Genomic DNA, 22065 nt, shown 5'->3' with positions numbered 1-22065 from the left:
AAATGCTAAGTAATGAACTTTTAGATTGCATCCACTTCAAATTTACATCGGGGGACAAGAGTGGTGACTTATGAGCTTTTCAGAAGTACTTGTGAATCAAATATTGTCAAGCCATAACAATTCTTTGGAATTTCTTCATACATGATTTAAAACATTTTTGTCAATGTGACAAAGTTTTGCAAAAACAAGACAATCAAACGGTTCATAAGCTTCTGATATGTTCTAAGTCACTTTGCCAACAAATGAAAAGGGAATGCTAGAAACTTGGATTTATTACTTTCTTATTAAAATCTGCATAACAAAATAAATGCAAACATAAAAGGAATCTAGATCTAAATTAATCTATTTCTAATTTTAATTGAATGGAAGGAAACATGACTAGGTATAGTCATACTTCCAATGTAACCATTCTCTCATTTTAATTCATGTATGTATGTACAAATCAAACATTAGAAATAAGAATATAGTTAAATGAATAAATTTAAATCTAGTATGTACACTAATTTCTAATATACTTACAGAAAGTAGCTTATTTGCAATTACCTTATCTTGAAATATCCCTTCCAGCAAAATTTCAACTAAATCATAGAAATTTGGATGGATTTCCATTAATGATTGGGAGAGATTCAAAAGAAAAGATAACAAGCCAGATTGTGAAAATGGTTTTTTAAATACAATGGCCCACAAAAAATTGTCATTGTTATGTGCATATGTTAAATTATCAACAATACTTCGTGTAGGATAAATTTCCAAATGTATCTCAAAGGGGTCTATGAAATATGGATGGAAATCTGATAGAGTCAATGAAATATTATTAATTGAATTAGATTGTTGGTCATATTGTGAAAATAAACTTTCTTGTTGGCACTGCTTTTGAGAAGAAAGAAGCAAGTGATAATAGATGAACATCAATTGAAATTGGAAGAGAAATAGCTCTTGATGTTCATGATTATAATTTGAAACTTCATTTTCCCATTCAGGCAATGCATTAATGGAGTGTTCAATACTGAACTGCTCAATATGCCAACATAAGATATTTCAAAATTGAAAAGAAGAAGAAGTTAAACAAAATAAATGAAGGAATAATAACAAAATCGAATCGTAGTTTACACTAGTGTTACAATTATTGTCACAACACAATTGAGATTGACTTGAAGCAATTTCCTCTTCACAAGAATTGACCAGAATAATGGAATTCAAATGATTTCCAATACCAACTTGTGAATTAGAGGGTCAGGATTATGAATAGGAGTGAGAATTTGATCATCATATAAATCATAGATTGGAATGGGTTCTTGAATGTTGAAATCATGAGTATGATTTATTGTTTGAAAATGAGAACTAGTTGAAATTTTTTATGAGTTGGAGTGTTCTTCATTTTCACATGTTATTTGAATTTGATCATGAGGATTCAATTGAGAAAAAGACAAATCAACATACTCAATTGCAGATTAATTATCATAAATGACATCGCGACATTCATTAGAATTCCCTTCAATCTTATTCGATGTATCAAAATAAGAAGGAATATGGAGCACATGTTCATTAATTCCAGAAGAATGATCAATGAATGATTCTCTATCTTGATAAAAACTAATTGGAAATTAATTTATATCAGCCTCTCTGTTTTTTGAAATAACATTAAAGTGAAGAGAGGATAAATTGCTATTAGAAAAAATATCGGGATAGAGGTAAAAATGAGAATCATAAACAATGAATTTGAAAATGTCTCTATTTGTAGATTCTTGTAAATTATGTTCATTGTAAATTTCAGATTCCAGATCATTCATTTGTGTACTTGTGCTTTCTTGAAGATTGTTATTTGGCTTCCCTGAATTTGGTATTTGATCAATATGATCAAATTCAGAAATTTGTATAGCAGGTTGCGTATTATTGGTAGTTTCAATTTCTTCTTGTACTTGCTAATTTACAATCTGATTTTCTGAATTTAATGCACAATGATTTTTAGATTTCAAAGTGGTATCTTCTCCAAGATTGTTGAAAGTATCTTTTTGTAATTGAATAGTAAAATTTTCCAAGCTTAGTGATTGAGATTCACTGATATGTGAAGGTGCATCTTGATCATTATCAATAATGTAATAAGTGTGCACTAAATGAAGAAATTGATCATACATAGTAGAGGCCACTTCATCATGATTAATTTCCACCTCTATATTGGAATTCTCAATTATGTTAATAAGAATTGGAGAAGATTCATCAAAGCTTGTAATTATCCCATTTGGATTTGAAATGGGAGGCATAGAACAAATATATTCAAACCAATCCATCAATTTGATTTCTGAAGTTTTATCTTCAATTTTGAATCTTAAATAATTTAATCGAAATCTAACGGTAAAATCCAGAAAAATTCATTTAAAAACTTTCGTAAATATTCGATTTCATCACATACCTGTTCATAATCATAACCATAAAATTGATAAAGTAACATTGTGATAGATTGATCCCAATTGTGAATAGAGGCAACTGGAAGAGTTTGACACTAGCTTTTGGCTTTTCCCAAGAATGTAAGAGTAAAAATATTACATATACCTTCATCAATTTCTTGAAAATCAGAATTTGAAAATTTTGAATAAATTGAAAGCATGATCAAATGCAAAAGCATTCCTCTTACCATTAAGATTTACCTGAGACAGGAGCCTTACCACTTCTGGTGGAGTATTGGAAGATGCATGTCCAGAAATAAAACTCCAAATTGGAAGTTTAAGAGGAACCATTGTAATAAAAATAAAATGCTAGAATATAAAGAATCCAATAGACATAAGATTTCAAGCTCTCCTTCTAGCACCAGAAATGTTTAAGACTCGAAATTCTATGTCTACAACAATATAAGGGAGACCACCCGGTCCGGACCTTAAAGCAACTCCTTTTCTGTTTGGAATGGTGGTTCCAACTGGTTTAACTAGGTCCAGTTACCTTTTCCCTATTGCTATCGGTTTAAGATGTGTCTTTAGTTACCAATAGGTAGGGACATCGGATCGATTCTTCTTGTTGATCAGGAAAGAGAATGACCCTTAAGCTGTTTTAACGGCACAACCAAACCACTCTAAATTTTTGCCTCTTAAAAAGAGGACTTCTAGAATGCAAAATGTATGATAACACATGCAAGATCTAATCTAAGATGCAATTAATCTAACCTATCTCTATTGAAGGAAAGGGAAATCATTCTCTCAATTGAGAGAAAATTAACTTAACAGGGAAAATAAGCTTTAAAGAATTAGAATTAAGATGGAGGAATTAGATCAAGGAGATAGCTCACAAGATCTGATTCCTTGTTAACAAAAATACTAACAATCAAACACTTAGTAAATAGTTACATAAGTTCCTATTGAAAATATATTCAATTCCTTGTTTATCATATGCGTAATAACTAAAAAGATTCATGATGAATTACGTAATTAGTTTGAATAAAGCATCATGTATGCAAGCAAACAATTATTATCCTAAATTGTAAGATAGCTCGTCGATCTAAGATTATAATTATTTGTTCCTATGCAAACTTCATTTTTCATATTATATCTAAAATTGAGTCTGTAGAATAGTATAAACACAATTTTAAATGAATTAATGCTCATGATTCAACAATAGTACATGAATCTGATTATTAACTCATACATTTGAAATATAAATTGAAATATTGAAATAATAATTTATTTCAATTAAATTTTGTAAACAATAGTGCTAAACATTATTAACTGAAATAAACCTTTATTAATAAATGAAATCAAATTACAGATCCTCACAGTACGATAGTAGTGCACAATCCTATGGGCCTGCAATCAATCTCTGCTTGCAGAAATGGCCTCCTCCTTACAACAGTAGTACATAATAAAAAAGAGTTTCTCCACAAACAGATGAAAACACAACAATATCGAGCCTTCTTCCCCAGGATTCCTCTCACATACAACATTAAATACTCATTACAATAGTGCTTTTAGGAATTCTAGAATTACAAAGCAGATAAACCCCTAATACATACTACAATCTGCTATTTATAATTTTTACAAAAAGAATTCTCAATAGAAAAGTTGTTGAAGAGTAGTTTTGCTCAATCAATTTTCATTAGCCCAAAATCAAATTCCTCTATTGCTAGGGAATTCTCATTGATTGAAATCGTCATCTTCTCATCTCTTCAACATGTTTCCCTGCAAAAACCAATCAAAATTTAATTAAATTGCAAATCAAAATCAAAATAGTAAATATGGAATAAAATATCTCAAATTTAAAACTTAATTACATAATTAAGTAAAAATAAATCTGAGTTTTCTATCGATGCATGTGAAGATTTAATTGGTCAAAGGGAATATAGACGAATGGATGTTTACTCAGTAGAAGTTGTGGGCAAATAAAAATACAAAAAATTAAACTCAGAAAAATAGTTTTGTTTAAAAAATCGGAGCTTGATCTTCTAATGAATTTTAGACCTATTAAATGATAAAATCTAGTTATTAAACTACTTCAGAAATATTCTCCATGATTTTATCCATCCAACAAGTTGTCATGGGCCTCATTTGGCCAATTAAAACTCAATTTATGAGATTTTGAAGTTGGGAATTAAAACTGCCAAAATTCTGAAAAACCTATTATCTAAGCTAAAAATCAGAAATTTTGAGTTAAAATTTAAAGCATAATTATTTATTAATTAATACTAATTTAATTTTAGTTAAAAAATTAAATTAATTAAAATTTAATTTATTAAATTAATTAGCAATTAATTAAATTATTTACAAACTAATCAATTCAATTAATTAAAATTACTTTAGTTAAATTAACAATATGTTATTATAAACTAATTTAATTATAAAATTAAATTAATATTTTAAATAATATTAAAATTATTATTTTTATTTAATACATTACATATCGTTTACAATTCATTAAATGAATTAACGTAATTTGAAGACAATTGAAAATAATGGTTAAGTTATTTATCGCATATGGTTTAGAATTCATTAAATGAATTCGAAAACGTAATTTGAAGATATTTGAAAATAATGGTTAAGTTATTTATCGCATGTTAGAGAAATGGTCTCATCAAGTTTTTTTAAAATGTCTATTATATTATTCTGCGGATATCGGGAAGCTCTGAAGTGCAGAGGATCTGATATCATTTATTAAAAACATTTTTTAAATTTTAGATTGGGTCCCTTCTAATATGAATTTTTTTATTCATGTTAGAAGAATTTTTTATAAGTATTATGAGAGGTTTTCCTTTTTTGGGTATGAGAAGCTTCGAAAATATTGGTCTCGAGACTATTAAATTAATGAATATGCAGTAAAGTGGAGTTCACTTAAAGTGAATTTTTGTATTATAAACTACAATTATTTTGGTAATTGACAGTTTTACAAAATGAATCGCAACTATTTTACAATTTTGAGATTTCGGGTTTGGCAATTATTTTTAAAATTAGAACTTGGAATAAATCACTGAGATCCCGAAAACGCATTTTTTAACTATTTTACAATTTGGGTGGGATCCCAAAAACACATTTTTTAACTATTCTACAATTTGGGTGGGTCATTTTGTAGAACCATTAGTGGAAAATGAAAAAAATTAGTAAAAACTAATTAGAGATTAATATTTACAATGAATGGATCAATGTTGGCAGTGTTCGTGAGTGGGACGACTTCACCTGCTGGACCGGGAGCTGAGAAAAAACGCGAAGCCAGGGTTTTGAAGGAGTGCAGCGCCTGCTGCTAATGGAGGATCGCAAAGGAGGGAGATCCCCTCCCTTCTACAAAAGCGTTGTTGCCAGTAGAGGCAAGACCCCTCTCGGCAAAGTCAGAGATTCTGTGGAAGAGGAACAAAGCAATAATGAAAAGGAGACAGACGGGGGCAGGCCCAAGGAAAATTTCAGCACTAAAGACAAGGAGGAAGAAGACAAAAGCTAGGGCACAAGGAAAAATAAACAAAAGGGACCGTGCAGACCCAAAATGGAGATTACTCCTAGAGTAGTGTTAAACGACCCTACACTGCAGGCACACAGGGAACATATAGGGACCTATGCTATAATCTGCAAGTTTATGGGATTATGGCCCACAAAAAATGCTTTACAGTCATGGATGAAGTATCACTGGAAACCCAAAGGAAGTATAGACCTACATCTTGGGTCAAAGGGATTTTTCACTGTGGTGTTCACAAACATCGAAGACAAAGATAAAATATTCGAAGGAGGACCCTACTTTTATGCAGCAACTGGCCTCTATATGCGACCTTGGAAGATGAACTTTGTTCCAGAGCAGGAGACTTTCACTTCGGTTCCGGTCTGGGTAAGGCTCTATTCTCTTCCTCTTGATTATTGGCAAAATGAATCGCTTGCTGCCATAGGTAGCAAACTAGGATGTTTTGTCAAAGCTTCGGAAGCAACAAGAAGATGCAAATACACTTCCTATGCAAGGATCTGTGTAGAAATGGATCTGTGAGGAGCTCTTCCGGATGAAGTCATCCTAGAAGTTTTTGATGTGGAATGGGTGCAAATAGTAGACTATGAGCATATCTCGTTCAGATGTCATAAATGCCATGAACATGGACACTTGTTCAGAGATTGCCCTCTTAGTCAAGCAGACAACAAGGGAAAACCTAAGGAAATGAAGGACACAGATAGCTTCCAGAAAGTTACAAGTAGAGGAAAAGGCGGCAAAAAGGGACCAAGGCAACTTCGTAATGAGAGTCAAAAGGTCAGTGAAAATAGGTATCAAGCACTGGAAGAGAATGTAGAAATGGCTTGAATGAAGACCAATCTATGGAGGATGGCCCTAATGAAAAGGAAATGGAAATGAAAGAAGATTGCTACCCAACACAAGAGACGGATAATAAGAAAGAAACTATAATGAGTGAAAAAGAACTAGAGATGGATCAGGAAATGACCTAGAGTGAAACAGATCTGGAAGATCATGAACTTCAGGAAATTCTAGATAAGGAACATCTAGATCTGGAAGGGTTCTTGATGTAGGGATCCACGAGAGGGATAGACTCACTACCCCAAGAAGACTGCAACAAAATTCAGTAGCTATTATTATGGAAAACTTAGGAAAAATGATTAGATAATGGAAAAACCATTGAAAAACATGAATACAAAGGGGTGAAAATAATGAAATCAACTCCAGGATTAGTGACCAGAAATGCAGGAAAAAAGAGAGGCAGGAAGAAGCAGAAAGACCTCTTGATGGAGTGTGGAAAGTTAATAATAGACTTAGGTAAGATGAAAGACCTAACCAGTTACTCATTTACAAATCTTTAAATATGAAGCTCACATCATGGAATATCAGAGGTCTAGGTAGTAAAAGAAAACAAAGAATGCTTAGTCATAGAATGAAACAGGAAATTCCAGATGTTATTTTCATCCAGGAAACGAAATGTTCCATCCAGAAGATAAAACAAATTCACAACAAATGGCTCAATAGATTTGAGTTCCTAGAGGTTAAAGCTGAAAACACAGCGGGTGGCATTCTAACTCTTTGGAATCCAAAGAAAATCAGTATAACAGATGCAGAAGCATCTAGAAACTACCTATCAGTGGTCATTCAACTAGTGGGGGATTCAAAAACCTTCCTGGTCACTAATTTTTATGGTCCTCAAAGAATAGATGACAAACTCAAATTGTTAGAATCCCTAATTGATCTCAGGAACAGACAGGCGGGGATCCCTTGGATCATGGGAGGGGACTTTAATATGATCAAATCTCTTTCGGAAAAGAAAGGAGGCACCAAAGTGCTCAACAAATATTCCTTAGCATTTCAAACTTTCACAGATGAGATGAAATTGGTTGATTCAGACCTAAACAATGGCCTTTTTACCTGGAACAACAAAAGAGGAGGGGAGGCATAGGTAGCCTCTAAATTAGACAGGTTCATGATATCAGAGGAGCTTCTGCTTACAGATAAAGAAATAGCAGCAACAGTCCTTCCCTTTGGAGGTTCCGACCACTAGCCGATTCAACTAGAAATCAAGGGTTTGATTTCTCCCAGGAACAGACCCTTCAGATTCGAGAATATTTGGCTCTCTCACCCAGATTTCATCAGCAACATTGGAAAATAGTGGTCGGAGGACTTGCAATTCTAGGGCTTAAAAATGTACCTCTTTCATAAAAGACTAAAGAATGTCAAGTTCAGGCTAAAAGAGTGGAAAAAAAGGATTTTGGTAACATTTTTGTGAACAAAAGATCATTGGAAATCAAGTTACAGGAACTCAACCAGGATCTGATCAAAGACGGCTTTGACAAAGTCAAAAGTGATTAGGCTGATAAGCATCACCAAGAATGGGATAATTTATGCAAACAAGAGGAAACATTCTGGAGGCAGAAGTCTAGGGTTCAATGGCTCAAGGAAGGAGAGTGGAACACAAGATTATTCCATAGATCCACTATGGCTAACAGAGCATACAATAGAATCTCAACGATAGAGGATGAGAATGGATAGCTGCAAACCACCCATAAGAATATTGAAGCCGTGCTTGTTCAGTATTTTCGAAACATCACCCGAGAAAACAATCCAGATAGGGAACATTCCATCAAGGAAATTACAAGGCATATCCCTAAGTTGGTGTCTAGAGAGGACAATTTCAACCTCAACAGACCTGTTACTGAAGAGGAAGTCAACGAGGTTCTCAAAGACATGAAGAACTGCAAAGCACCAGGTTCGGATGGTTTCAATGTGGATTTCTTTAAAGCTTGTTGGCATATTGTTAAACAGGATATTCTGGAAGTGGTGGAGGATTCCAGGTCCAGTAAAATGATCCTGAAAGCCCTCAACACCTCCTTCATCTCCCTGATCCCCAAACAGGAATCAGCTCAAACTGCAGACAAATACAGACCCATAGCTTTATGCAATGTGGTTTACAAGATAATCTCCAAGGTAGTGGCAAATAGACTTAAACCTCTCCTTCCTTCTTTAGTTTCAGAGGAACAATCAGGTTATGTGGAGGGCAGACAAATCTTAAATAACATTATTCAAGCCCATGAGGTGGTCCACACGCTTACCAGTAAAAAACAGGCGGGGATGATCATGCAATTAGATATAGCCAAAGCCTATGACAAAGTTAATTGGATCTACATCAAAAAGGTTCTCACTGCTTTTGGGTTCGACCACAATTGGATCCAATGGGTCATGGCTCTGGTGACCTCTTCCAGCTTTTCAATTTTGGTGAATGGATCTCCCTCAGCGATCTTCATTCCTTCTAAAGGCCTCAGGCAGGGAGACTCGCTCTCTCCCTTTCTTTTCATTCTCATGGAGGGACTTGGCCGAACTATTAAGCCTGCCAAGGCAATGGGCAAAATCAAAGGTCTTCAATTATCTGAGAATGGTCAAGCTTTGACTCACCAACAATTTGTAGATGATACCATGCTGCAAGGGCTCCCCACAGTCAAAGAAGCTTCAGCCTACAATCAAATCCTGAAGGAATTTGCTTTTGCTATAAGTATGGAATTCAATCTTTCTAAGTCAAAAATATTCTTCTTAAACACTAACATTGCTATTCAAAGAAACATTTCAAGAATTCTAGGCTTCCAAAGGGATTCCCTCCCCACAAAGTATTTGGGAATTCCTCTCACAGATAGACCAATGCACAAAAGTATCTGGGAACTGGTGCTTAATAAATTGCAAGACAAAGTCAAAAATTGGACCTTCCGGGTCTTGAACCTGGCAGGTAGGTTGGTTCTGACAAAGGCGGTCCTGCAATCTATCCCGGTTTTCATGTTATCTGCCCTCCCAGCTCCCAAAGGTGTTTTAGAGCAATTCAGAAGCATTCAAAGAGATTTCCTCTGGGGTAAGGAAGAAACTAAGAAGAAATGGGCCCTGGTCTCTTGGGACAAAATCTGTAAACCCAAGAGACAGGGGGGATTAGGCTTGGATGATCAGGAGATTCTTAATAAAGTTCTAGGAGCCAAGCTTTGGTGGCGCTGGGTTCAAGAGCCAAAAGCACAGTGGGCAAGAATCTGGAAAGAAAAATATGCCAGCTCTTGGCACACTAAGGATCTCATAAGAATGTCTGGTAATGTAAAAGGTTCTCACATCTGGAATAGAGCCTGGGATAACAGAAGCCTAGTTCAAAATAACAGCTTCTGGGAAATCAGAGCAGGAGATCTTGCACTCTTTTGGGAAGACAAGTGGCAGCAAGAACCAACACTGTTAACAAAGGACTTTGTCAGTCTCAAGCAGGAAATAGACCACCAAGGGCGAAAACAAGGTAAAGGATTTCTTGAATCTTGCTCAGACCTCAGGAAAATCGAGAAGTTGGAGGAAAATTGACTGTAGAGATGACAACCCCATTAAAATTAAGGTAGAGGCTCTTGGGAGCTTCCTTAAACAAAGGATGACTTTAGTTACAGAGGGGCAGGATCAATTGAGATGGGGTAATAACAATAAAGGTAATTTTAATCTTAAGGAAGCCAAAAGTATTCTTCTTGGGCTTGATTACAGGGTTCCAGACAAGACATGGCAGCTCCTCTGGAAGCACCAAGGTTGGATGAAAATCAAACTTTTCATGTGGTTGGTTCATCATAAGAAAATTTTAACTTGGGACAACATTAGGAAAAGGGGTGTTATGGGGCCTTCCAGATGCCAGCTTTGTGAAGAGCAGGAGGAGAATATGGAGCACATTCTTAACAGCTGCTCTTATACTACCTGGTTATGGGATTCCTTCTCTTCCATTTTCCATCAGTCAGATAGGGACAAAAGTAGTATCACTAATACCCTAAACAATTGGAGAGCAAACTTTTCAGAGAATGAGTTCATTAATCTGGCCTGGGCCTTCATGCCAAGTTTCATTATCTGGAATGTTTGGAAAGAAAGGAATAAAAGGATTTTCAAAAATGAAAAGTCCACTCCACACTGTCTTTTTGATCTTATCCTGAAACAGCTTCGGGAGACAGTAAGTACCACAGTTCGCAATCTCCCCAAAAATCCTCCCTCTTTGTCTGAGCTGAGAATTCTCAGACAATTGGGAATGAAAGGGATTATTCCCCAAGGTCTAATCAGAAAGGACACAGCAATGGATAGAGGGAATGAGTTTTGGCAACCTCCACCGAAAGGTTATCTGAAATACAATATTGATGGGGCTTCAAAAGGCAACCCAGGAACTGCTGGTTTTGGAGGAGTTTTAAGAGATGAAGAGGGCAGAATTATTTTTATCTTCCACTATCATCTTGGCAGAGCCACAAATAATATGGCAGAATTAATGGCTCTGGAACAATGTTTAAAGTTTTTGATCCAGAACCATTGCTCAAACGTCATTGTTGAAGCGGACTCAGAGATTACTATCAACTCTGTGAAAATAATTAATTGTGGTACTCGGCCAGAGAAAGTTTCTAATCACTGGAAACTAATCTTGGTTTACCAAAGAATCCATGTTCACCTCCAAGGGCTTCGAACGGTGAGTTTCAACCATGTTCGACGTTCGGCCAATAAACTAGCGGACCTTCTGGCCAACCAAGGGGTGAACAATGCAAGTTGTGGGATGGTGAACAAGTGGCAGGAGATTCCTCAAAACCGTTTCAAGGCTCTTTGCGAGGAACAAGCTGCAGAAGACAGGGAAATGTTTCGTTATCGGACCCGGATAGCAAGTATGAATTGATTTATCCGGCAAGTTTTTTCGCAACCTATCTGAATGCATACGGTAGAAAGACAAGCCAGGTTATGTCTCACTCTATACCGGAGTCAGGTGAAGGGGATCCTTAGGTTCTCGGAAGACAGTTTACGGGGTCATCTCTCAAACAAGCTCAGTATTGGGGACAGGCGCTGTGGAAAGAACAGACAGAAAAAGAGAATTGGTTTTCCGGCTGCTGGTATTCTCCTCCTTCCAGCTTTCAGGTTTGAAAACCACGTGCGGGTCAGCTCTCCGACGATCGCTCGTCTCATGAGTGGTTTGTGGTTTTTGAGTTTCAGAAGCGATCCCATTGGGATGGCTACACGTGGCCGAGGGATTGACTTGAATACCACCCTTGATCGCACATTATCTTTCAGACATGTTCAGATGCGCGATATGATTCCTGGCCGTTGGATCCAGCAGCCAGGATCAACGGCAGGGATTGATTGTTTGGTTTTGTGGGGCCAGGTGGGCTTTATTCATCACGCTTTTTTGGCGCGTCTTTTCCCTCTTTTGTGGGGTGAGGGTTTCACGCGATTGGGGATGTTTGTGTTTGTTGGTCGGCTCCAGGGCAGGTATTTGTAAGGAATTTCTCTAGTGGGTGGGGGCTCTTGTCGCCTTTCCACGTTAGCTTCTCTTAAGATGGGTGCACACCATAGTAGGGCGGGGGGTCTTTGACATTGACAAGAAGCCCTCTTCCCGTCTTCTTGTAAAGTATTGGGTTTTTGTACAATATGTAATTTTTCTTTTTTGATTTAATGAAATAGAAGGATTGGCGCTTGCTTCAGCAAAAAAAAAAAATATTTACAATGAATGACTATTTTAATTGTGAAAAATTAAAATATTATACATTTTGCACATTATTTTTAACTCATGCAACAAAAATAATCAAACTTCAAAGGAGTGTCATTTTCAAACTAGGTAACCAAATGAGGTGAAACAAGTATTGATGGAAAGCTTGCTAAAAGTTGAATTCAATGAAGCAATCAAAATGGAAATCTGACCAAAAAAATATGGCAAAAATGTAAGACAATTAACTAAATGAAAGTCATAAAAGGGGTTTGGCCAAAAATTAATGTAAAGGGTCCCCATTATCTGTAGTAAATAAATGAAAAGTGGGGGGTTGTTGAGTTTTCCATACAAAAAAACCATCAAGAAGCATGGGAAGCCTCTGTGAAATATGTAAGGGGGACTGAGAGTTAATACACAACATGGAGAGTCAGTTGTATGACAGAGAAGTGATCGTCGTCCATCCTTATGATTTTAATGCAATGACTGAATTGGTGTTAGCGTATATCAACAGAAGAATGGGGTGTCATGCCTAGGGTACATGCATGGGAAGAATTGATGATGACAGTGACTACATCAATCCAAGAGCATCACAATTACCAAACTTTGAACCTCCCATGCACTAATGGGGTGTGGGAGTATACTTGCAAGAGCGCAGAGCAATGAGTTGTGGATTGGAGTAGAGTGCTACAAGGGTAGTGTTGTGGTGAAACAGTGGACAACCCTGCGTAGAGAAAGTAGAGCAGTGAACTGTGGATTGGAGTAGAGTGTCACAAGGGTAGTGTTGTGGTGAAACAACAGAGAGCCCTTAGAAGAGAAAGAAGAGCACAAAGTAAGTGTTGCAGTGGGAAGCAAGAGGAAGACTACCACAAGTGCTCAGAAAGCAGAGTGCAAAAGTTGAATCTGCAGACAACCATTAAGTTGGTATTTTACTTGTAATTTGTATGCCTTTGTTTTCAATATGAAAATTGTATGAAATAGTAAAACAGTGGCAGTGACAAGTTGGTGCCTGCTCACCTAAGAGGTTGGTGCCTCTAGGCAAGTTGGTTCTTTCTGAACAAAAGAGGTTGGTTCCTCTAGGCAAGTTAGTACTTGCTAAACAAAATAGGTTGGTGCCACTTGGCAAGTTGGTTCTTGCTAAACAAAGGGGGTTGGTGCCTCCAGTGAGTGGGTGCTCACAAACAAACAGATGTAATTAAGTTGGTGCTTAAATTACATCATAAAACAAACAACAAATTGGTGGTTTTTTCCCTCTGGGTTTCCACGTGAAAACACTATGTCAAATGTTATTTCCATGAGTTTGTTGTTTGAGTATGTGTTGTGGAAGTTTATAGATTTACTGCTTCATGAATAAATGCTTTCACATATAAAAGAACATAAGAAGGAACTATAAGCACAGTAAGAAAAGAAAATTATGAGTTTCTTAAATTACTGATTCACCTTTCCCCTCTTAGCAATTCCTTAATTCCAACACCCTTCACTTCTTCTAAGTGTTACCTAATTTTAAAAAAATTGAAGGGTCCCCCCTTATAAAATGTGTTATCTTACATTATACCTTATTTCACCCATTCTATGGGTTTCTTAGCCCCTTACATACTTTACTCTATCCATAAGAAGTACTTTCATTAGTATTCTCAATGTATTTAGCCATTGTGGTACATTGCCAAGAAAACTCTTAGTCTTGTGTTACATTGTTGCACTATTCCTATTCTCTACGTTACATTGTTGGGAAAAAGTCCCCTTTCAAGTGACACATGTCTTGTATCTTATTCTTCCTAGTGCTACATTGCCTCACATGTTTTCTTCTTGGAAATGCATCACTAGAAGATTAGTGTTCCAATGATACACTACCAAATCATCTCATACCCATTTTCCTCTCACATTGTCACATCACTATTTGACTCTAACACGATTTATTGCGACTGAAGACAATAGTGGTGGCAACAAATTTTAGGGAATTTATTTCTTCAAAATTCATGCCATCAACTCAAAATTCCTATAGAATATCCATGTCAATTGTTTTTAGGGAAAATTCCTACTATCAATCCTCATCCTCCAGGATAAAGCTAAGTAGGACCACAATTCTCCTATCACGTTAGGCGTCCACACAACCCAACCTCCATGTCACCTCCACATAAGTGGTAAGTGATCCCTTCTCTTTCCATGTCATTAATATTTTTTTGATATATATCTATATATATATATATATATATATATATATATATATATATATCACCCTATAAAGGGAGTTAGGCCTCTGGCCCAAAACCCCATTCTTACCTTTCTTGACAAATATTTTCATTCCCATAGGGCATGGTGCTAGGAGGAACTTACTAAGTTCCGTATAGCTGAATCTTGTCTCATGAGATAACCATGTGGTTGAATGGCCTCACACAACCCCTGTCTCGTCGATCCCTCTTTCCTCATGACAAATATGTGGTTTTCCTCGCTAAGTTGAGCCTCACCACATTGCTCATTGGTTGAGCTTGTATCTACTACTCAAGTTATGATACCACTACTACTCAAGCTAGGAAACCCTTCTCCTTCCTACTCGATAGTATGGGATGTTGCAAGCCCAACTTCCACACATTGAAGGCTTTGACAAATTCTATCTATGACCAATGTCATGTCGCGACAAATAAACATAGTCAGGGTGCCACATGAAATGGCCATGTTGTGGCAGTGATTTACTCTCATGACACAAGGTGTAAGAACTCACCTTCCCATTATATTGTGTAACACGAAAAATTATTCCTCACATTGAAATAATCCTCTCCTCATTGTGGCATGCTCCCAGTTCTTACCAAAAGCCCCTAAAATTTTGTTCCTCATCTCATTAAGATCATGGACTTGGGTGAAGGCCCCTTTTGTACCTAGCACTTGGCTAAGCACATTTGTTCCCTTTATAGTCTCAAGATCATCCACACCCCAATCAAGATTAGTTCTGGCCTCATTGTGTATTGTATCCTACAAAGCTATTAAGTCTCTCACATGTTAGAATCTTCCTGATAGATATGAAGGGGGAATTACATTCTGAGACCCAAGTTGTAACTGGAAAATAAAATCAAGCCTAGGCCAAATTTTCTTTTGCAATGTACGTCGTTCATTTTTCATGAAGTCAGTTAGATCTTTCATAGGCTAAAACTCACAATATGGCTATGTGGGCTACTTATACATTTTGAGCCTTAAGCTATCACTGATAAAAAAGAAAAATATCAACACTAATGAATTCAAGTCATATCAGAGACATTATTCATATTTTATGTTGGCTTGCTAACAACTATAACACTTTCCTTTTTGTTTCAATGGGTTGTGTAGGAAAAGTTATGTCTATGTCACAATTTTTTTTTAGCCCTTATCATTCAAGTTACTGATAGTGAACCCCCAACTAGATCACCTGGGCTCATTTTGACTAAGATGATATGTTTCATTGATCAGAAGATAACTTACTCTTGGTCTAAAGTTTATATATTATTTCAAATGGAAGAATTTTCAAAAGATGACCTAGATTTTGAAAGGTCAGTGCTTCACAAATTTGCAACCCACCCTCCAATATTCTGAGGTGTTAAGGCTATATAATAAGTCATCAGACATACTAGCATTGAATATGTCATGAAAAAAGATACCAAATGAAAACCCTTTTCCTACTTTATATCCTCTGATATTAATGAATATTATGGGCTCCCAACAAAAAAGATATTCCTAAATTAGGAATGGCTCTAGGCCTTCACGATTATGCCCAAACAACTCACAAAAAGTTGTTGAGAAAATCTAGTGAGTTTTAGGTCTAGACCAAACAAGGAACACCACACTAACCTACTAAGTGTTCCCTATCAGCTGATAACCACAATGTTGTGTAGGATATACATAATATTAAATAAAAAAATATTCAACGAGGGATGGGTTCCGATCATGTATTAGACTTCAATCGTAGGGTGAAAATTCGACTAGGTAGACATAATTACAACCTAGAATTACAGAAAGCAATTAGAAAAAGCTAGAAAAGTAAGTGATTACAACATAGACAAAAATAACCTGCTGATCTATAGGGAAAATATTTATGTACCCAATCAGATAGAAATTAAACAATTAATTTTGGATGAGTTCCACCAAAGGCCTTATGCAGCTCATCTTGGTTATCAAAACTTGTTTTCTGCATTAAGGAAAGAATATTTTTGGCCAGGTATGAGAAAGGATATTGCTCAATATTTATCTAAATGCCTCGAGTGCCAGTAGGTAAAAGTCGAACTTCAATATCCGATATGCCTACTACATCCTACCCATCCCAGAATGGAAATGGGATACTATTACAATGGACTTTATAGTTGGCTTATCTAATTCTAAGAAATAAAATGACTCCATTATGGTAGTGGTGGATATGTTGAGTAAGATAGCCCATTTTGTTCCTATAAAATCTACCTATCAATGTGTTTAGATTGCTAACATTTTTATGAGGGAGATATTTCGGTTGCATGGCATGAAAAGGGTAATAATCTTTGATCGAGACGTAAAGTTTACCTCTACTTTTTGGAGAGATTTATTCACGGGCCTGGGTACTCAGGTCCAGTTTAGTACTGCATACCACCTACAAATAGATGGGAAAATAGAGCATGTGAATCAAGTACTGGAGGATATGTTATGAATGTATGTGATGCAGCAACCCACCAAGTGGGAAGAATACCTCCACCTAATTGAGTTCACTTACAATAATAGTTATCATGAATCCTTGAATATGAGCCCCTTCGATGTACTATATGGGAAAAGGTGTAGAACATCTTCTAATTGGAATAGTCCTGAGGATAAATTAATAATAGAATTGAACATGTTAGTGAAAATGGAGCAGACTGTAAGAAAGGTCCGTCAAAATCTGAAGGTTGCTCAAGATTGACATAAAGCTTACGCTGATTAAAAAAAAACTTTCAAATAGTTCCAAGTTGGGGATCATGTTTACGTGCAAATTAAACCAAAGAAAGACACCTTGAAATGGGGAAATTGGGCAAAATTGGCACCCCCGTTTTGTGGAACCTTCCAAATTTTAGAAAGGGTAGGACGAGTTGGATACCAACTAGCACTACCTGCCCATATGAAAGTTCACAATGTATTTCATGTCTCTTTATTAAAAAAATACATATATGACCCCAGACATATTATTGATTGGAAGGACATAGAGATAACTCAGAAAATTATTTTATTTTGCTGATGTGATAGTTTTATTGTAAATATAAACTAGCAATGAATCATGTTATGATCAGGTCGAACCAGATGGAAAAGTTATGGTAGAACCCCTGCGTATTCTCTAACAGAGAGAAACAACGTTGCAGAAACGAGTCATTACCTAGGTTAAAGTGCAATGGAAGCACTTTAGCTCAGAGGAGACCACCTAGGAGGACAAGGATTTCATTTGACAGACATATCTAGTTATGTTTCAAGGACTGAAATAAACATCAGGATGGTGTTCTGCACCAGGAGGGGGGATGTAGCACCCTCAAATTTGAAAATAAATTTTATAATTACTGTTATTTACTTTTAAATTATTGTTATGAGAAAAAAATGGTTTATAAAGGAAAAAAGGCTGATAACAAGTATTGTTATTGTTTAATAAAATAAGGAAGACAATTATCTCTTTTTCTTGTCTTGGCCCTAGAGATAAAAGATCTCAAGAGGGATAAGAGGGGGTTGGCCACCAAAAGGAGGAACCACCTACAGAAAGAAGAAGAGATATAACTGCCAGGAGAGGTTATCTTGAGCTGGTCTTGAACTAGTGGAAACCCTCCCTCAAATATATAATCTGATGTTCTAGACTGGACCAGGAGGGTCTTGAGGTCTGAGGACTGAGTTAACCTATGATGGTTGCAAGATACTAATTGTACTGGAAGTGGAAGCTAGGGGGGGAACGTGGACGTAATTGCCATTTCCGTTGGACGGGAGGAGTAGTCTCATCCTTAATATGTCTTCTTGACTGTTGACGAAATCCATAGATAAATACCATTTCCTTATTAAGAATTTACTTCCTAATAGATGTGTTAACTATTGAAGGAATACTGAAGATGGACTAATTGTGTGTGATAATATAGTAAACACGATTCATTTATGAACCCTGAATTGGTTGTTGCGCTATACTTTTAATATTCATAAATAGAGTTGGTTTACTCCAAGGACTTTTAATATTCGTAAATAGAAATAAGTTCACTGTAAGGTCTAGCTGGCATGAAATTTAGACATAGGAATACCGTAACTGCTAACTGTTGTCTGGCCATACCCAACATACAGGCGAGAAACAATTGAATATAGACATTAAATAGGTGGGTTTGTTATAAGGCCGAGATCATAGAGTATTGGTTTCATTTTAACTATTGGTCCCGTTAGAAATATACCTTTTCTTTAATAGCGAATTATTTTAAATAAATATTGGACCATCTATAGTACTCAAGATTGAGACAGTGCTTATGGCATAAGTCAGTTAAATGCCCTAACTAAACCCTGAAGTTGACTCAAATTTTAAACACCTTGGTAACTTTAACTAACAACTGGTTGTTGGTATAAACTTCGAGGAAACCTCTCAGACCATCTAGGAAAATCAAGATACTGCAACAATCCTCAATCCTGGGCTAACTGCACCCTTGCATCCGAGATGGAGATGGAGACTAGAAATAAGTTAAAAAGAAACAAAATAACCCCATAAAGGGTTGGTGGTATTGAGAAATTCTCAGTAGGTCTCAACATCCTAATGTATTGTGAGGAAAAGACAGTAAATACAAATAGAATTTATGCCTATGAAAGAAAACAACGGAAAGTTTAATCAATAAACGAATTAACAAGTCGCATAGACCCTCGACGAGGGTAACCATTAACCAAATTAATAGTGAAACAATCCTTAAATAAATTACAAATAATACGAACTCAGATTGTTAACATACAACACGCTTGAGTTTTCATGTAAAAATCAAAACAACTAAATCAAGACCAAATTTACATTTAATAACGGACAATTGGCACATGTAAAATTCTGGTATTATTATCAATTCTGCAGGGTCGAGGGCCTTGATAATTTCAAAAGTTAACACTGTCATAACCTGAGCAAGGCCAAAGGCCTCAAAGTTTCAATAAAATTAATATTTTTAAATTACAAGCTGAGCCGAGGGCCTTGAACGAAAAATAAATAAAACAATCTCAATTAGAACAGTTCGAGGTCTCTTTAGGAACCCATTGATCTAAGTCAACCTCAGGAAGACAACAAGTGAAGAATGTTAAGCAGAAACACCTGCATATTTTAACCAATTCACAAATAACGCTAAAAGAAATAATATGGGCAAGTTAAGCCAGACACCGAAGAAAATAGGGATTTGTTCAATTTCCAACCTGGAGGTGAGAGGTAGTCCAAGTTGAGAAAACCCTTGACAGCTATGTCGTCGACAATGACTCTGCAATCATCCCACTCCACTTGCAAAAAGAGAAACATTCAGTTAGGGTTTAACTCTTATGGAGAATCAATAAAATCAATCTTTAAACTACTTGCACCAACTAATGATGGCTCACCTGATATAGTTGTGAAGGTAAGGATCTTTGTAACTAAGCGCAACTGCCAGAAAAAAGGGAAAAATTGAGGGCTTTCCTCCATGAACCAGAACATAAATTCTTGCATAGTTAGGGTAAGGAGGAGATTAAACATGATCCTACTATAGGAACACAGTGGAACGATTCTGTAAAGTCTCAGAGAACTAGTGACCTCATGAGGAAGTTGCAGAGATGTATGTCACTCCAAGACGGAGGAAGAATGAGAGCCATTAGTTGCAACAATGCAATTAGTTACCCTAACCATAGCTTGATGAATTGTGACCGTCGGATCAACCTCGTGTACCTCCTTCTCCGAATTGAAGGCAAGTGGTAGTTGGAATCTGTGTGTAGCTGGATGTGTGCCTCGTTGTATCGAGAACCATCGAGTTAATAGCATACCATCCGAGAAATGAAACATTGAATAGTCTGGATTCCAAATACATTCAAAATCATACCATGTGAGGAATAAGTATTAACTAGCATTTGCACCTAATGATGCAAAGGAAACGCCGTAAGGCATAGTGTGTGGAAGAATATTGAAATGTGAATAGGCCTATGCGGGCTTTTTTGAAAGCAAGGGTCGATGATCTCGAGTTTTAATTTGCGGAAGCCATGCCGAAAACCACTGAAATGGAATGCAAGTAGTCATAAATATGCATTGAATCTGTTTAGAGACCTTTGTTTGTAGTTGGTAAAAATTGTGGAGTTAAAGGTGAAGATAAATGAATGAATCAATGTGAACAACAACTGGGCAACCATATTGATTTGGAAAGGGCTACTTAAGAAATCATTATTCAAATGGGAAATTAAATTAGTATGAAGATATATTGAAAACATATATTATATTAATTAAAGTCAATTGATTTTGTCAATGGAATATGTTAAAACCCCAATGAACTGGTTGTGAGGACATAAACTATCAAAATGGTATTGATCTTGAAACATCCCTTTTTAAGTTTGAAATGGAAAACACAAATAGGTGCGAGGACATAAAATATCAAAATTGTATTTGATGTTGAAACATCCTTTTTTAAGTGTGAAATGGAAAATACAAATAGTGTATTGTAACATCCTTTTTTAAGTTTGAAATGAAAAACACAAATAGTTGTGAGGACACAAACCATGAAAACGGTATTTGATCTTGAAACATCCTTTTTTAAGTTTGAAATGGAAAATACAAACAATGAATTGTAACAAAAGAGGTTCGAGAAGGAATATAATAGCGTAAAGAACATTGTGCTTGTCATTCCATATTTGAAGTTGTATGAAAACATGGTGGAGGTAGCGAAGACGCGAAGAAGCAGAAATGGACCTGCAAAATGTATGTTTTGTTAGAATTAGGAATATGTAAACCAGTTGCGGAAATTTATTAGTAATACTTTGCAAGTGAGTTGTGTTAAAATGAATCTGGAACTAATGGAAATGAAGTTACCTTTGCTGTGGGGATTTATATATTGTTAGTGGAAGATGCATGGTGAATAACGGCAGATTGAACACCATTGGAGGTTAATGCGTAGCTGGAGATGCATTTTTTTTGCTTGCCAAGCTACTTGTCGCTGTGCAGGTAGGTTATTTCTGAGTCCATGTGGCCTGTTGCAAAAGAAAGAAAAGGTTAGAATGAGATGTATAGATAATATAAAGACATTCTAATATTTGCTTATTTACTAATATTGATTAAATTTGGTTGTTGCTGAAAGATATGAAAAGTATGCTATGAAATAGAATGAGGTAAATAAATGGAGGAAACCTTGTGTTGATGTCAAAGTATGGGTTGGAGCAGATTATCTGGAGGCGACATTGAACGGAGAATGTCTTCTGCGAGCAATGTTTTTGTTGTCCCTCATTTTACTGTAACGATCGAAACTGAATGCGGGGTTAATCCGGAGATCTTGTAGAGAAAGCACTCTTGAAAGAGCTGTGAATGTGAGACCTTGACGTTCTATTTTTCCAATGTCAATTGTTGCTTTTGGAAGTGTCATACCTTGAGATTTATGTATGGTTAAAGCCCAAGCCATCTTCAATGGAATTTGTGCACGTCCATTTCTTTTTACTGCTGGAATAGGCAAGTGAGTGGGGTTTCTTTCATCCCAAGGAGGCCCAATGTATTTGGGAAAATCTACGAC

At 36.1% G+C, this 22065-nt stretch overlaps 1 long non-coding RNA gene across 1 annotated transcript; it reads right to left on the bottom strand.

The window, feature by feature from the left end:
- Positions 1 to 3879: 3879 nt before the first annotated feature.
- Positions 3880 to 20352, bottom strand: LOC149171633 (uncharacterized). The gene is made up of 3 exons (XR_016259573.1): positions 19925 to 20352; positions 19748 to 19828; positions 3880 to 4163 (listed from the first exon to the last, which is right to left on the bottom strand). It is a non-coding gene; the product is annotated as an uncharacterized LOC149171633 (long non-coding RNA).
- Between the last annotated feature and the right edge of the window lie 1713 nt (positions 20353 to 22065).

This window comes from Pinus tabuliformis, chromosome 4_2, assembly GCF_031772625.1.
Source record: "Pinus tabuliformis cultivar Carrire ecotype Pingquan chromosome 4_2, CPIR1, whole genome shotgun sequence".
NCBI classification, from domain to species: domain Eukaryota; kingdom Viridiplantae; phylum Streptophyta; class Pinopsida; order Pinales; family Pinaceae; genus Pinus; species Pinus tabuliformis.
Note: the sequence above shows the minus strand (reverse complement) of the source record. Positions and strands in the feature narration are given on the sequence as shown.